Source organism: Globicephala melas, chromosome 2, assembly GCF_963455315.2.
Source record: "Globicephala melas chromosome 2, mGloMel1.2, whole genome shotgun sequence".
Taxonomy (NCBI): domain Eukaryota; kingdom Metazoa; phylum Chordata; class Mammalia; order Artiodactyla; family Delphinidae; genus Globicephala; species Globicephala melas.
This window is the reverse complement of record NC_083315.2, coordinates 151,605,312-151,621,082: the sequence shown is the minus strand read 5'-3', so window position 1 is coordinate 151,621,082 and position 15,771 is coordinate 151,605,312. Positions and strand designations below refer to the sequence as shown.

At 46.8% G+C, this 15,771-nt stretch overlaps 1 long non-coding RNA gene across 2 annotated transcripts in view; it reads left to right on the top strand.

Moving 5' to 3' along the window:
- Positions 1–15,771, top strand: part of LOC132596878 (uncharacterized) — a 170,121-nt gene that overhangs the window by 1,785 nt on the left and 152,565 nt on the right. For both annotated transcript variants that reach the window (XR_009563173.1, XR_009563172.1), the window contains exons 2-3: positions 158–212; positions 962–1,249. This is a non-coding gene — a long non-coding RNA (uncharacterized lncRNA). The remainder of the gene's footprint in view (positions 1–157; positions 213–961; positions 1,250–15,771) is intronic.

The following is a 15,771-nucleotide window of genomic DNA, read 5'->3' as shown; positions in this document are numbered from 1 at the left end:
GGGGATGCTCCGCCCGAGTCTTAGGACCATGACCCAGGCGAGGCGATGGCTGGGGAGGGTCAGCCGGTCCAGAAAAAGGCGAAAGTACGGCTCACTGTTGTATGCGGGGCCCAGGACTGCGGAGACTCAAGGCACCCTCCCCTTCCCCCTTTCACAGAGTGGTGGAGCGGAAAAGCCTCGAACTGGGAGCAAAAGCAAGGAACTTGACTAAGGTGAGACAGCTGGAGTGCGTGCTTTAAGACTCCTCCCCTCCCCCCAGCAGCAGTTAGTGTGAAAAAGTAAATGCAGATCCCTGGGCCCCGGCAGGCAGAGTCAGATTCCTCAGGTCTGTGACTGCTGCGTTTCTCACCTCTCCTGGGCTGGGACTGAGAAGACCTTGGAGAATCCCGAGGTCCTCAATGGTTCAACATCTGTTCCTTAAAGTTGCCCCTGGTGTCTGAATCCTAGGTCCCCTAGCTCCAGTAGCAAACTCTTGCTGCCTCCACTGTCAGAAACCAAGGGTGATCAATGATGGGAAGGGTCAGTGGATGTCAAGAAAGTTACGAGGGGATCCTTTTAAGATGACTGAGGCAAGAAGACTCCAAGCATGTAAATACCACCAGGGACCAATAACTGCAACCTACTGATTGTTTAGATAGGGAAACCCAGTCTCAGAGAGTCATTTCCTCACGTTCACACAGCTAATAATTTGACCTGAATCCCTGCTTCTTCAGACACTTAGCTTTCACCATGCATTTTGCCTCTTGTGCTAGCTAAATGGTTGTAATGGTTTTAAAATATGTTTGCAAGCTCTTTACCACTTCTCTCAAAAGATGGAGTCTAATCCCCTTCCCTTTTAATGTGGGCTGGACTTAGTGTCTGGCTTCTAATGAATAGAAGGTGGTGGAAGCGATAGGATGTACCTCTCAAACCTAGGTCATAAAAAGGAGACATTCCTCCTGTCTCTTTCTTACTGTCTCAGGACACCCACCCTTGGAACGCAGCCACCATGTTGTGAGGAAGCCCAAGCCACATGGGAGAGGTGACATGAAGTGGTCTGGCCGATATCTCCAGCTGGGCTCTCAGGCAACAGCCTGCCTCAACCACCAGCTAGGTGGTGAACTGAGACAATTCCGGCCCCCAGCCTTTGAGTCTTTCAGCCAGCGTTCCAGATAAGGAGCAGAGACAAGCCAACCCCACCGTACCCTGTCTGAATCTCTCTCCCACAGAAATTGGGAGATAAGAAGTGATCGTTGTTGTTTTTAAGCCGGTAGGTTTTGAGATACTTTGTTACACAGCATTAGATAATGAATACTGTGGGTTTCCTGCAATGATAAATAATGAAATAGATAGATTTGGGGTATTCATTCAAACAGTAAGTACTTACTGAGCACCTTTTATGTGCCTGACCCTGTACTAGGCACTGGGGATACAGTGGTGAATAAGAGGGACATGGTCTTTGCCCTAGTAGGGCTATGGTCTACTAGTAGAGGAGATGTTTAAACATGTTTCCAGTAAAGTGCCTTGCCAGACGCTTAGTACAGGAAGGTACGGGAGTGCTTACCCCGGGCAACTTTCTGGTCAGGTGGGTGTCGGGGAAAGAAGAAATGAGTTGGCCAAAAGGCCAGCATGGTCTTGGCTAGAGAGTTTTCTGGGGGGTGTTCTTAGAAGTGGGAAGGGATAGGTGTCAGTCCAGGTGGGAGGGGCATGCAAATAAGTTAGAAAATGGAGAAACTGGAAAGGGAGTTGTCTAACTCAATCTCATTTTAACTGAAAGCCCAGAAAGGACAAGTGTCTTGCCTGGTGTCACACAGCTTGTAAACTGGGCCTAGATACTGTGTCCTGCATCAAATCCTCTCATGATTCCCCCACACTAATGCCCAGAGAGGGAAACCTTGGGTAACTCCTTATTTGGCTCAAAGCTCTTATGGACCTGATCTATCTTCACAAAAACGCTGGAAGAGGTTAGGAGGAGTTAATTCCCAATTTACAGATGAAGAAATGATGCACAGGGAAGCTAGGCAACTTAAGTACTTAGTTCAGAAGCTGGCACATCAGATCTTTTAGGTACCAGGGACTTTGATGATGACAAGGATGGTGATGATAATGCCTAGCCCATCTCATATATCACTGTTGTGATCGTCAAACTCTGGACTAATGTTCTGGAAACCGATACACAGTGTCTTAATGCCACTACTAACATTGGTATTTATCTACTCCAACTCATTTTCTATTCTTTTTTTTTTTTCCGGCACGCGGGCCTCTCATTGTTGTGGCCTCTCCTATTGTGGAGCACAGGCTCCAGACACGCAGACTCAGCGGCCATGGCTCACGGGCCCAGCCGCTCTGCGGCATGTGGGATCTTCCCAGACCGGGGCACGAACCCGTATCCCCTGCATCGGCAGGCGGACTCTCAACCACTGCGCCACCAGGGAAGCCCATCATTTACTATTCTTGTGACACTGAAGCTAGAGTAAAATTTCTGGAGAGGTTGATGTAGCTTGTGTCCTGGGCTCACCCCTTGGCTGGAGAAGGGCAGGGCAACTTCATTAGCTGTCCCCAAAAGACTGCAGGTGGTGGTGACAGGGGGCTGCCCTAAATGAAAATGGGGTGCTGTTGGTAAAAGAGGGACGTGGAAGCACACAGCTGTAGATGTGTTCATGAAAGGTACATACTCTTCGTTTGCACTGTCCAGTGTGGTAGCCAGAAGTCATGTGGCTATTTAAATTTAATCAGCATTAAATAAAATTTAAAATTCAGTTCCTCAGTCACACTAGCCACATTTCAAGTACTCAGTAGCCACAGACCGTTTGTGGCTACTGTACTGAGCAGCACAGATTATAGAACATTTCCATCATTGCTGAAATTTCTACTAGACAGTACTGCTCTAGGATTCTTACTTGGAATTCAGCTCTTTTTATTTTCTTCTTTCTTTTGGTGAATATGGAAATAGCAAAAAAGATGAGTCAGAATCTTCATCCATTTATTCAATAAACATATACTAAATGTCTACTCTGAATCATACGTTATTGTACACACCAGGATGCCTGGGAGGGATCATGGAGGTCTCTTGGTCCAGTGGATCTCACATGAGAAGCATCCAGGGAGCTCTTTAAAGTACTGACACCTCACCCTACCTGGCAGAGATTCTGGTGAAATTGCTTTGGGATGGGGCTTGCACACCCATAGGTTGGAACAGCTCCTGGGCTGATGCTAATGTGTAGCTGGGCTTGAGAACCATTGTAATCTGGTCAGACCAGTGAAGTGAGCTGCTTGAGATAACCTGAAAACCTGAATCAGCATGGGTCCCATGACCTCCATTCTGGGCTTCCTACAACAGAATCAAAGTCCTCCATGCATTTGGCATCTGTCTGAATTGAATGAACAATTCTTAGAGAAGAAGAAGTCTGCTCTTCCTTAGTCCAAAGGGAATCCAATTCACTTCCAATAAAGTGCCAATAGAACTCTGGTTTTCAAATGCTTCTTTTACAAATTGTTTTGAGTGTTTTGTGCCTAGAACTGTATCGCTCAGCCAAGTTGGTGAAACCCCTTATAAAAATAGCGCCCTTTCCCGAGCACCTAGGGTAGGTCAGTTCATTTAATCCCCAGGACACTCTTGTAAGGTAGGTTTTGCTAATATCAGTTTACAGATCTGCAAACTAAGATGCAAAAAGACTGAGGATTATAAATTGTCCTACTTGGCACAGCTGGGATTCCCACTCCGGAGTTGGTGGCCTTTCCGCTTCCCCACCCTGAGCCTCCCCCGTAGCCAAGAGTGCAGGGCAGCTGGCAGACAGTTGTGTACTGCTCTGCATCGCATAGGAAAGAAAGCTTTGTGCAGGTGAGATGCAGTCCTTTGTGTGTCAGGGGAAGCCCCTGAGCTAATGGGACCCAGACACTGTACTCAGAGAGGGTACTGGGGCCTGGAGGGAAGAAGATTCAGGAATAGGACAGGAGAGGGGATTTGGAGTGGAGTTCTCATTTTTGTTGATGGTTGTGCCTAGATTCCTTTTATCCAGGGATTTGGAGAAAGCAGCCTAGAGCAATGTTACGCCTGGAGCAGTTAGCTCTTAGACACCTAGCAATTATGGTGCCTGCTTGGTGTCAGCATTACCTGTTCTTGGCCAGGATTCCTGGAGGTTGGCAGAGTGTCTGTGTCACCGTGTATCTTTGCAATCTGAGTCCCTGCCTGATACTTCCTGGGCAGCCTGGCCTGGCCTCCGGGGTGGGGGTGGGGTGCTGAGGAGGGGCAGGACTATTGTGTCCATTCCAAAGAACTCTAACAGAGGGGGAGATAGGGCTCCCCTGCCGTTCGCTGGGGGCCACCTGGTAAAGTAATAGGAGATCCAGGCCTTGGAGAGCAGCAAGGGCTGGACTCGGAATGGATCAGCGTTTGTCTGCGTGGCATTCAGCAGGTCTATGTGGGAGCGAAGCCACGACTGGCCGTAGAAAGAGCATAGGCTATCACAGCCGGAAGGGCCCTTCTTGGTCAGGTTTCATTTCATAGTTGGGAAACTGAGGCTCAGAGAGGTGACAGGACTTGTTCAAAATGATACAACATGCTATTGGCAGGGATCACACCTGCATTCAGGTCTCCCCCCTGGTCCAATATGCCTTCCCTGATGTCTTTTCTAGCAGGGGAGAAGCTGGTGGTAGATGAACCCTTGAAAGCTTTTCAGTGGAAAGGGATAGAGATGGTCTTCTCACATCTGCTTCCCGCTCTGGCCGAGCTGTGTGTGTCAGCGGGTGGGTGTGGGCAGGGTGTGTATTTAGGAAGGCTCTGTTCAATCTGGAGGACTGGGTGATGGCCCCTCTCATTTTCCAAGCAAATCATACTCATCCAGACTTGCATCCCTCCTTTGTTAGGAAACTGGCATTTCCTTTGACTTATTTCTCCAGGTGCTGTGGCAGGTATTTGGCTACTGGCAGGTTATCGAGTTGGTCGGCTGGGAATGGCTGGACTGTGGTAGTTGCTCCCAAGCAGTGGCCAAGGCTCTGGCTGTCCCTGAAAGAATCAAAGGCCAAGCTCAGCCTCCCTGCTCACTGGAAGGACCCAGGACTTGGTGACAGGGAGAAACAGATCCTGTTCTGAGATACGGGTGCATCCTGAGGACTGAATTAAAACCATTTACAAGTGGCAGGACTATAGGTCCATGAGGTGGGCTAGGTTTATTTCCTGAGCCTTGGCTTCCAGGCAAGACTTCACTGTAGTTCAACAACTTCTGAGCACCTACTGTGTGCATGGCATAGCCTGAGATGCCGTAGGCAATGTAAAGATACGCAAGACATCACTGTGGCCCTCTGGGTTGTATCTAGGAAGATGCGACCCTATAACTTACTGAGTACTTACCGTGTGCCAGGTGCTCTACACAGAGTATTTTGTCTAATCTTGACCATAACCTTGCAAATTAGGATTCTAAGTTCCATTTTCAGACGAGAAAATGGCCTCAGAGAAGCTAAATGACTGTTTCTGGGTCCTAGCCAGTGGGTGGCTGAGCCAGGTTTCAGAGCCTCTGCCCTTTCTGCTGTTCCAGGAGGCCACCAGCTAACCACCACACCTGGCAGAGTCAGACCAGTGCCCCAGCACAGGCTCAAACGAGGTGTCTGAAGAGCATAGTGGAGGGAGAGATTCGCTTAATATGGGCAACCATGTTTGGTTTTAGGCACTGTTGGCGCTTGGGGCCGCACCATTCTTTATTGTGAAGAGCTGTCCTGTGCACTGTAGGATGTTTAGCAACATCCAAGGCCTCTACCCGCTAGAAGCTAGTAGCAAGTTCCCACTGGTGACAATCACTGCCGGTTGGGAACCACTGGTTTTAGGTAAGCAGTGGCCTTCCACCTGGACCTAGGAGGATCTTGTTCAGACAAGTATTTTGGCAATGAAGAAAGGAGGAAAAAAATCATTTCATTAGTGTTTTCCTGCTTGACAAAGAGCATCCACTCAGATTTCCCTCTTCCCACTGGCCCTGTGGCTCACTCTTGTCGTACACAAAGCAAAGGACAGTCACAAGAAGTTGCCACGGGACCTCAGTGCAGGCTGGGGGCTTCTCATTGATGGAGCGGGTCCTCTAGAACCAGCTCCTTCCTGGCCTCAGTTAGTTCAGCCTGCTTTTCTTCCTATGGCCCCTACTCCCCTTCCAAGGGGCTGTTAGGGAATCTATTTCATCATCACACCCCACCACCAAGTACAAACACCCACACTTATTTGGGGAGTGGCTCTGTGTTAAGGGCGTTATAATCCTCAGTTCATTTAGTCCTCACAGCACCCCTAGAGGAAGGTGTTTCTATTATTTGCATTCTACCAGGGGAACAGAGGCTAGAAGAGGGGAAAAAAACGTGTCCAAGTTGACCCCTCTGCTAAGTGGCAGAGTTGGGGCTGTGGTAGTGAGGAGTGGCTAGAGTGCCCTTCCCCATACAAGCCCAGAATGGAGGTCAGACCCATGCTGATTCAGGTTTTCAGGTTATCTCAAGCAGCTCACTTCACTGGTCTGACCAGATTACAACCATGGTTCTCAAGCCCAGCTACACGTTAGCATCAGTTGTGCAGATGAAGGGGATCCTCCCCCCAGTGAAGGGCAATTATCGGGCTTGTATGGCATTTGGCTGTCAGGGAGGGCTGCCTGTGAACAGGGCAGAGCGCCCGGTCAGGCTGCAAGACAAATGGGTAGCATATGTGCTCCAGATCAGCACACAACGGGCTTGTTATTTTGCATCTGTCAGCAATGAAACAACACTCTATTATTATTGCAGGAGGCAGAGAATAAATAAACACAACATTTGGGGCTGGGTTCTGAGGTAGCTTTTTCCTTCATGCTCATCCCTTCTCTTTGGGGTAATGGTCCCTTTGGGACCATTAGTTCCTAAGCTTGAGGGTTTTAGTCCCACAGAGTCAGACCAGCAGGTGCCAACGGGCCCTAAACGAATCCTCTCAAGGAATCTTGAATTTTATGTTCTGTCCAGCTCACGAAGGACCCTCGTTCCATCTCTTGGTGCTGCAAGGAGACAGGGAGTGAGTGACGGGACAGCTGAGGCATCCCTGGAGATGAGAGAGAAGGATGGCCTGGCCTGTTCTCATCTGTCACAGGCAGAGCTATGTTAGAGACCACGTAGACTGTCAAGTTCCAAGGTTTCAACTGAGTCAGGCCTAAGGTAGCATCTTGGTAGCGTTTGATGGAAGTGCTAAAGCAGTGCTTCTCACACTTGAGTGTGCATTAGAACCTGAGGGCTCCTAACAGCACAAGTGGCTGGCCCCCACCCCCAGAGTTTCTGATTCAGCAGGTCTGGGTGAGGTCTGAGAATCTGCATCGAGTTCCCAGGTGACGCCCCGGTGGCCCAGGACTTCACTCTGAGAATCACTGTGCTAAAGCATACTTTTCAAAAAGCTGAAAGTAGCTCTCATACATGTGTAAAATGAATTTGTGTTAAAGATTTATTTATTTAATTAATGAGAGAACTAGGAAGTCGTTAAAACCAGTTAAGGGGAAAATTTGAACAGACCTATGTAATCAGTAATACTGAAACGAATTTGCCAATGGATGTAAATCTAGTTAATATGCTATAGGGCAATGAACTGGAATGGGGTTATTGTTTTCTAAAAACCAATGTATCTCTACTGGAAAAATTAATTTGCATTTCTATGGCCAAGAAACATTTGCATTGCTCTCAGTTTTTCTACAAGTAAACTTTTATCCTTACAGGGTTGTAAACTAGCCAAGGCCATAGAAAGACAGCTGTAAATGCAATGTGCACCCTTGTGGGATTAGATAATCTCCAGCGAGCCCCTCGATCATTCGGAGGGCTTGTAGAAACAGCTGGCTGGGGGCCGCCCCCAGAGTTTCTGCCAGGGTTGAGGAGGGGTTTGAAGCTCTGACTTCTTAAAAAGACTTTCGGCCAATCTTCCTGTTCTTTGCCCCACCTTCACCCTCACTGCCAGAGGTGTCTGGTGCCTAAAGTTTGGGGCAAGCTACGTTCCTTCATTCCCTAGCACTATTTTAGTATTTAATTTGCTCTGCTGGCTAAGCCATTTGCTAATTGGCCGTTTACTTTCCGGCTTCCCGAGTTTTGTTGCTATCGTTTCCTCTCCTGTTGCCGTGTCATCATGGGTTTATGATATCACCCCCTTTAAAAATCCACATCCCTTTTTGTCATTTTTGTAGAGTTTCAGAAGGAAGTGGCGCACGCTACATCCATTATCTTGCCTCATGAGCCCCATCACAGCACTCTGAGACGTGTCGTGGCCTGATTATCATTGTGCCTGTTTTATAATTGAGGAAACACACACACAATTGACTTGACCAAGAATCTACTTTTTCAGACCACATTCCATATTCCAGGCTTTTTCCACAAGAAAGATAGTTCTAGCATGTTCTGGTGTTCCAAAGCACTTTCACTGCGTTTCTTTTATTGGCGTCTCATCACAGTCCAATGAGGCAGGCAAGGAAGTTGCTAGAGTCTCCTTTTTATGGCTGTGAAGATTGAGATTGGAAAGGGTTAGGGACTTGCCCAAGATCATTAGCTTAATGTGCCTGGAGCCCACTGTTGACAAGTTCACGTTCAGGGCCCTTTCTCCTGCTGACTCTGGGACAGCTTTAAAGGCATCTTCAGGTGATAAGACACCCAGTTACTCCACATATATTTATTGAGTGCCTGCCGTGCACCTGAAACCACACTAGGTGCTGGGCATGTCATGGAACAAGATGACTGGGAGTAGCGGATGCCAACGGTGCCACCCACATCCCCGGAGCGCATCTCAGAGGTGACCTGCAGACAGCTCCTGTACATGCTCGTGGCCTCCAGCCTCTCTCTGCCAGAGATGCCAGGGAGTTAAGATCCTAGGAGTGACCCTCGACTAATCAAGGGTGGGAGTTGGTGGATAAACCCCTGAGCTTCCTTGTCCTGCAGAGGGATACTTTTGAGGCACATTTTATATCTCTATGAGGGACACCCAGGACTGGGCCTCAGTCGCCCACAGCTTTACCCCCCTCATTAACAAACTATGGCTTTCCTTCTTTGCTGTCACTTCCCCATTTGCTCACCTATACTTCCTGGGATCACTCCCTCAATAAGCAACCTGCTCTCAAATCCTTATCTTAGCGTCTGCTTTGGGGGGAACCCAAACTAAGACCTCGGGCTTCTAAAATCCTTTCGATTTGCAACTGATGGCCCTGTTCCCTGCCCCTCTCCTCCTTCCCTGGGGACACGGTCACCCCTTCCCGCAGTGGTATAATCTGCACGAAGGAAGGGACTTTAGTTGTGCTGTTCACTGCTGTATCTCGGGTGCTTAAAATACTGCCTGGCATGTGGCACATGCTCAAAAAATATTTGTTGATTCAGTGAATAATGATTATTGCTACACTGATGAATGGAGAGAGGAGTCCGAGAAACTGGAATGGAATGATCTGGGGGTAAATAACAGCAAAGTCTGTCTCCTTTTTGTATTTTATAAGTACTCTTAATATCCTGAAGATTTCATGCTTGGCCACTGTCTCCTCCAGACTGGGGGAAGGAGGAAGGAGGTGAGAACCCGAGCTGTGTCTGTGGCAGGCAGCGCTTGGCAGGAGGGGGAGGGTGCCTGTGAGGCTGGGCTCAGAGAAGCGGCTGTGAGTCACTAGTTCAGACTCAGAGGCAGCTGAAAGTGAGAGCGTCAGCATTGCCAGGGACTGTGCCCAGGAAGAAGCTAGATCTGCCCTTCGTTGGTTCTGCGCAGAATTCCTGTGAAAATGAGAAGCTGAAGCAGGACCTCAGCTCCCACTGAGGGCTGGTCTATGCTAATTTTCAGCAACAGTGTCAGGAGCTCATAGACTGAATAAGATCTTGTATCAAGTCCCTGAGTTTTGAATGAAGGATGTGCTTTTTGAGCTCTTTTCCCCCCTGAGGCCATCTGATGGCTGTTGGGTAAAATTCAGACTCAGACTGAGAAGTTGTTTTTTTCTAAGAGTTTATTCCAGGCCAGTAATTCTCTTCTTTGGCCTCTGATGTCACTTTTTGGCAGTTCCTAGTTCTAGAGCCTTAGCGTCTTGGTTAATCCATAGCTACTGGGAAAGATGCCTTACGGGTGTGTAGACTGGCTTTCCAAAGTGATGTGCTCAGTAGTGTTGGTGAGAAAGAATATCTTGGATTTGCATAAAGTTTTACATTTTGCAAAGTACTTTCCCCAGACATTACTTCCTTTAATTAGCATCTCTAATATTTGCCCATTACAATCACCTAAAACATCGCCTATCTAGGAATAGATCTAACAAAACATATGCAAGACCTCATCACTGGAAACATCATATCATTATTGAAAGAAATTACAGAAAACCTAAATAAATGGAGGGCTAGACCTTGTTCATAGATTGGAAGGCTTAATACTGCAAAGAGGTCAGTTCTTTCCAAATTCATCTTTAGATTCAATGCAATCCCAATCGATACACTAGCAGGTTTTACATTGTGGAAATAGACACGCTGATTCTAAAATTCATATGGAAATTCAAATGGCCAAGAAGAGTAAAGATAATCTTGAAGAAGAAAAAGAAAGATGGAGGGCTTCCCTGGTGGCGCAGTGGTTGAGAGTCCGCCTGCCGATGCAGGGGACACGGGTTCGTGCCCCCGTCCGGGAAGATCCCACATGTGGAGCGGCTGGGCCCGTGAGCTGTGGCCGCTGAGCCTGCGCGTCTGGAGCAAAAAAAAAAGAAAGCTGGAAGATGTATGCCAGCAGGATCAGAGGTATGATAAGTCTGTAGTGCTTAGGACAGTGTGGCATTCCTGCCTCTACTCCATTTTGTTTTAAGATGTCCTTGTTTGTATGGTTCTGAAAGCTGTGATGGGGAGTGTGGGAAGCATAGAAGTCCCGGTGGGCATCTCTGCTTCCTTTCAGTTGTCTAAACCAGGCTGCAGTAAGCCTTTCCATAGGGTTTATGCTACACAACAACCATCACTCATGACTCAGGGCCACTACTGGAGATTCAGGCAATCCATTCTCCACCTGGGAGCAAAGCACCCCTTTGCTTAAAACTCTGTGATGCTTTCCCATTGGAGTAAGGACAGCCTCAGTTTCTTAACTGGACTTAAAATAACCCTTCACATTCTGGCCCCCGCCTGCCTTTCCAGCTTGACTTTCGTCCATACTCACCAACCCCTTCGGACGCCTTCAGTTCCTTAGCTACGCACAGACTGCAGTCCTAGGTTCTGGCCATTAACACATCCTTCTGCCTGACGCATTCTTCTTCCTCCTGATCCGCCCCCCACCCCCTGCCCTTTTTGGCCCACTCCTACTTACCTTCCATGTTTGGGTTTAAACTCTGACTCTTTGGGGAGCACGGATCCTTGCCTCCTTAGACTGGGTGCAGCCTCCTTTTCACACACACAATGCACCCATTGCTTCTCCCTCTTCAAAGCCCTCTGAACCCTTGTTCAGTGTCTCTCCTTCCAGCAACATGAGAACAGGGCCAGTGTCTGTCTTGTTCACCACCATGTCTCCTGCTCCTAAAACAGTGCCTGGCACTGAGGAGATGCTTAATCCATATATATCAAACACAGAAATAAATACGTGAATGTATAAATTAAAAATCCATACTCGAAAGGCTGACTTTGTAAAATCGAACCTCTTGACAAGCTTCACAGTTGGGCAAACATCACCGGTTTATGACACGTTCGTGCCACGAGTGAAACTCTAAAAGTGCTGGTTAGTGCCTTTCCAGAGTTACCAAAGCCTGCCCTCTTTGCCTATATGCTTGTCAGACCGGGTCAGAGAGTGTGGCTAGAACATGGCTAACCATCTCCACCCCGGGAGAAATAAAGCCAGTGTGCATTGGTGGTGTCATCTTTGTGGGTGAAGGACAGGGCGTGGACCCATTCTCTTTGGTAAGCAGGAGAGTGACGTTTTCTGAAAACCAGAGGTTCTGTCTTGTTGGTTGGTTATAGCAGGAAGCCATCCTGCTGGGCTAGACCAGCAGTGCTGTGGATGCCAGGCTGTGTCCAATGGGGATGCTTTAAAGTCCCTGGAAGGTTATAATGACGCCTGTAAGTCACCCCAGGACTTTATCTTACTGTTAGTGACCGTGTAGCAGCCTCTCCTTGCTTTAGGATGGACACGTCTGACTGTTGATCACGGGAGCCTGGGGAACCACCATGTCCTCAGGTCCCATCTCAGTGTATGATGTGTTTTTCAGATGAACAAATGTATAGTTGAATGTATGTATAGATGTATAAATGAATGTATAGTTGGTGTGAATGTCAGCTCACAAACTCAGATGTTCAAAAATATTAAACTTCTTTGTATTAAGTCATCTTGGGTTTATCCCACGTGTTGAACTGGTGGGAAGTTAAGTTTCAGTGATAACTGGGTCTTCCCCACAGTGTCCCACCTTCTCCAGGTTACACGAAGACCTTGAAACCTTAAGCTCTAAAGCCTCATCTGAAATACTCTGCTTGTCCTGAGTCCCACTGGCTACTCTGGGACTCCTATGTCCCTGTTGCATGTTCCTTTAGGCCCTTGCTGTGTCTGTGCCACATTTGGGGCAAGGGACTCTTGAGAAGACTTGAAGCCTTGGTGTCTGGGGCTCAGCACCCCTAGGTGCACCAGATAGCTGGCTATCCCTTCAGATCTTGCTGGAAAGCAATGCATGGCTCCCCAGTGCAGGCTGGAAGATTCTCTCTTGCTACTCTTACTCCACTCTGAGGACACACCTCTTCACTACATTTCCGTAGCTCTTGTCTCTCCCCTCCCCAACCCCCCACCTCCCAAAAATGTAAAGGAGTCATTGATTTGCAGCTTCCTTGCTTTCTGCTCAGCAAAATCCAGAAAGTAAGCCATTCCAAAGGGCCTGGCGACTGGCTCGAAATCAGAGGAAGGACAAAGCGGAGAGCAAACCCGAGCTATAATCTGTTGTAGACGGAATCACGAGATGTTACTGTTAACAGCGATATCTTAAAAAAGAGACTCCTCTTTATAGTAACTGAACTGCCTTTGGGACATGCTCAGTAGTACTGCATCTCAGCGCTGGAGAAGGGAGAAGTGGAACCCTGCGGTCATTTAAGTAACTTCTGCATTTTGGTAACAAGTACAAATTCCACAGATGCATAGTTAAGCAAGAAAGGTATTTTTCCTTGTTCAGTTTTTTTCGATCTCCCCCTCGCTCCCATTTTGGGATTGATATCCTCCTATGCAAAGCAGATCAACATACCTCTATTCTTGCAGATTTCCTCTGGCTTTGAGTCATGCAGGGGTGAGACAGTTGGAAACGGTATGATTTTGAGAGGAAGCTGGTTTTCCGAAGGCTTCGGTTTGGGGTGAGCCTTAACTGCACCTGGATTTCTTGCAGTTTCTTACAAAGAAACTTCCTTTTGAGAGTCCAAATGTTTCAACTAAAGTTATTTTCAACCAGAGGGAAATGTTTGAGAGCTCAGCCTTTGTTAGCCCAAAGAACATTGTTTCATCCATAGTGATTGAAATAGTAATTTCCTTTGGGAAGCCTTTGCCATTGAAACAAACTTTGATTTTGGAAGCAAATATTTTGACTTTAAAGATGGCATCCAAGAGTTACAACTTGCTCTAATAGCTCCCCAGCCGTTTATTGTAGTGCTGTGACAGTAAGATTCTTTGAGTTTGAACAAGGAAACTTGCTTGGCTGATGTTAAGAGGAGGTGTAGTTCAGTGGTGGGGAGCAGACCCCTCACAGCCAGGCTGCCTGGGTCTGCAGTCCTCACTGTGCCACTTTCAAGCTGGAATCTTGCCCAAGTTATGTAATTGTTCTGAAACTCAGTTTCTGCATCTGTAAAATGGAGGGTGATGGTAGTATTGGGTTGGCCAAAAAGTTAGTTCGGGATTTTCCATAACATCTTAGGGAAAAATCCAAATGAACCTTTTGGCCAACCCAATATTTACTTCCCAAGATTGTTATAATTACTAAAGAATTAATGTAATAAAAAGCCCTTAGAGAAATCCAATAAGGGCCGTAGCTTAGTATTGTATCCATGTTAATTTCTTGGTTTTGATCATTGTACTGTGATTACATAGGGTACTGTCATTGAAGCAAGCTGAGCAAAGGGTCCACAGGAATTCCATAGTATTTCTAGGTGAATCTAAAATTATTTCAGAATAAGAAGTTAAGAAAAAAGCACTTAGGGAACTATATTTGATTGTGTGATTCTTTGAATAAGGTTTGTCTTTGACATGAGGCAGTAAGCTCTCTGAAGTTAAGCTACTTGACTGCCTCTCCCCCAGCACCTAGCACAGTGCCTGGCACATAGCAGGCCTTCAATAAATATTTATTGACTGACTGAATAAAGAAGTTGAGATGCTGAAGGCCCTGGCCAGTAAGCAACAAAAGAGAGACAAACCACTTCCTGTATCTGGGGGGTGGGAGGAAAGAGGAAGCAAGAGGCCATGCACTGATTTATTTTCATTTATTTATTTATTTTGAAATGGTCCCTTGGACTATATTCCTATAAACCTCCAATAAGACAAATATTATTCCCTGTTCTGCAACTTTTTCTCTCTCTGTGAATGGAAGAGTGTTATACATTTAAAGGTCAGAGCCTTGAGAATGGGCTCTCCTGTGTATATCCTGTGTATTTCCGTCTATAGGCAACATTCTTTTACAAAAGCTGCAGAGCCAGCATGATTAAGCATAGGCAACAGAGCACAAAGGTTAGAGCTAAAGGAATAGATCCAATATGGAGGCAGGTTTATTCTTCTCTGTTACAGGAGGGCATCTTTCACATGGGAGTATTAACGCCTGCCTTCAGGGAAAAAAGGGAGGTCAGAATGACATTCTTGCATCTGCTGTTCTTTAGCTCAAAATAGCCCTTATGCCAAGGTGGCATTTTTTTTTTTTTTTTTTTTTTGCGGTACGTGGGCCTCTCACTGTTGTGGCCTCTCCCGTTGCGGAGCACAGGCTCCGGACACGCAGGCTCAGCGGCCACGGCTCACGGGCCCAGCTGTTTCGCGGCATGTGGGATCCTCCTGGACCAGGGCACGAACCCACATCTCCTGCATCGGCAGGCGGACTCTCAACCACTGTGCCACAATGGGGCATATTTTGAGGTGACACATTCTGCCACCTTTCACCATCTTTTTCTGTACTCAAATGTTAAATGCAATCACAATTATTTTAACGCTGTCTAAGGAGTGATGGAATGCTACCTATTTTGCTAGAATATACTGGGAAACAGGGAAAGAAGGTCAACCTCCGGAATTAAGTTGTGCCGCGGGCAGCATCAGAGTCACACCAAGTGAGCGATAAGCCAATCAGAATATCACAGAATTTCAACTGATAACACTTTTTATGATTTGAAAGTATTTTAGATATCGAGAGAGCCTTTGATGTATTTGTGCCTCTGAGAAATACAAAGTGTTTTGGTGTGAACTAGGTTTCTATATTATAGACGGAATGTTAAAGCGGACTTTTCAAACAATTCCTAGGCAAAAGCCTGGAAAAGAGCCTGAAAGCATTTCCTAGAAGTTATTCACAATGCCTGAATTACATACTCTGTCTATACCACGTACAATACAAAAAGTTTTGTTTAGAGTTATTTTCCACAATGTCAAATAGTTACCACTCAGTGTTTTGCTCCAGTATACATCCTATCATTGGGGAGGGTGAGATATGTGATGAATATTCTACAGCTCATAGAACTGGACAGAACCATTTCAGAAACTGTCTGAAACCATATACAATCCCATGTCCCTGTCTTTTGAAGTAAAAGGCTTTAGTCTCCCAGGCCTCCCATGAGTCTCAAAAGGGTGACTCAAGAGTTAATAATTAGGAAATGTAAAGATGTAGAAACAAAGAATAGCTCCTGGGCTGG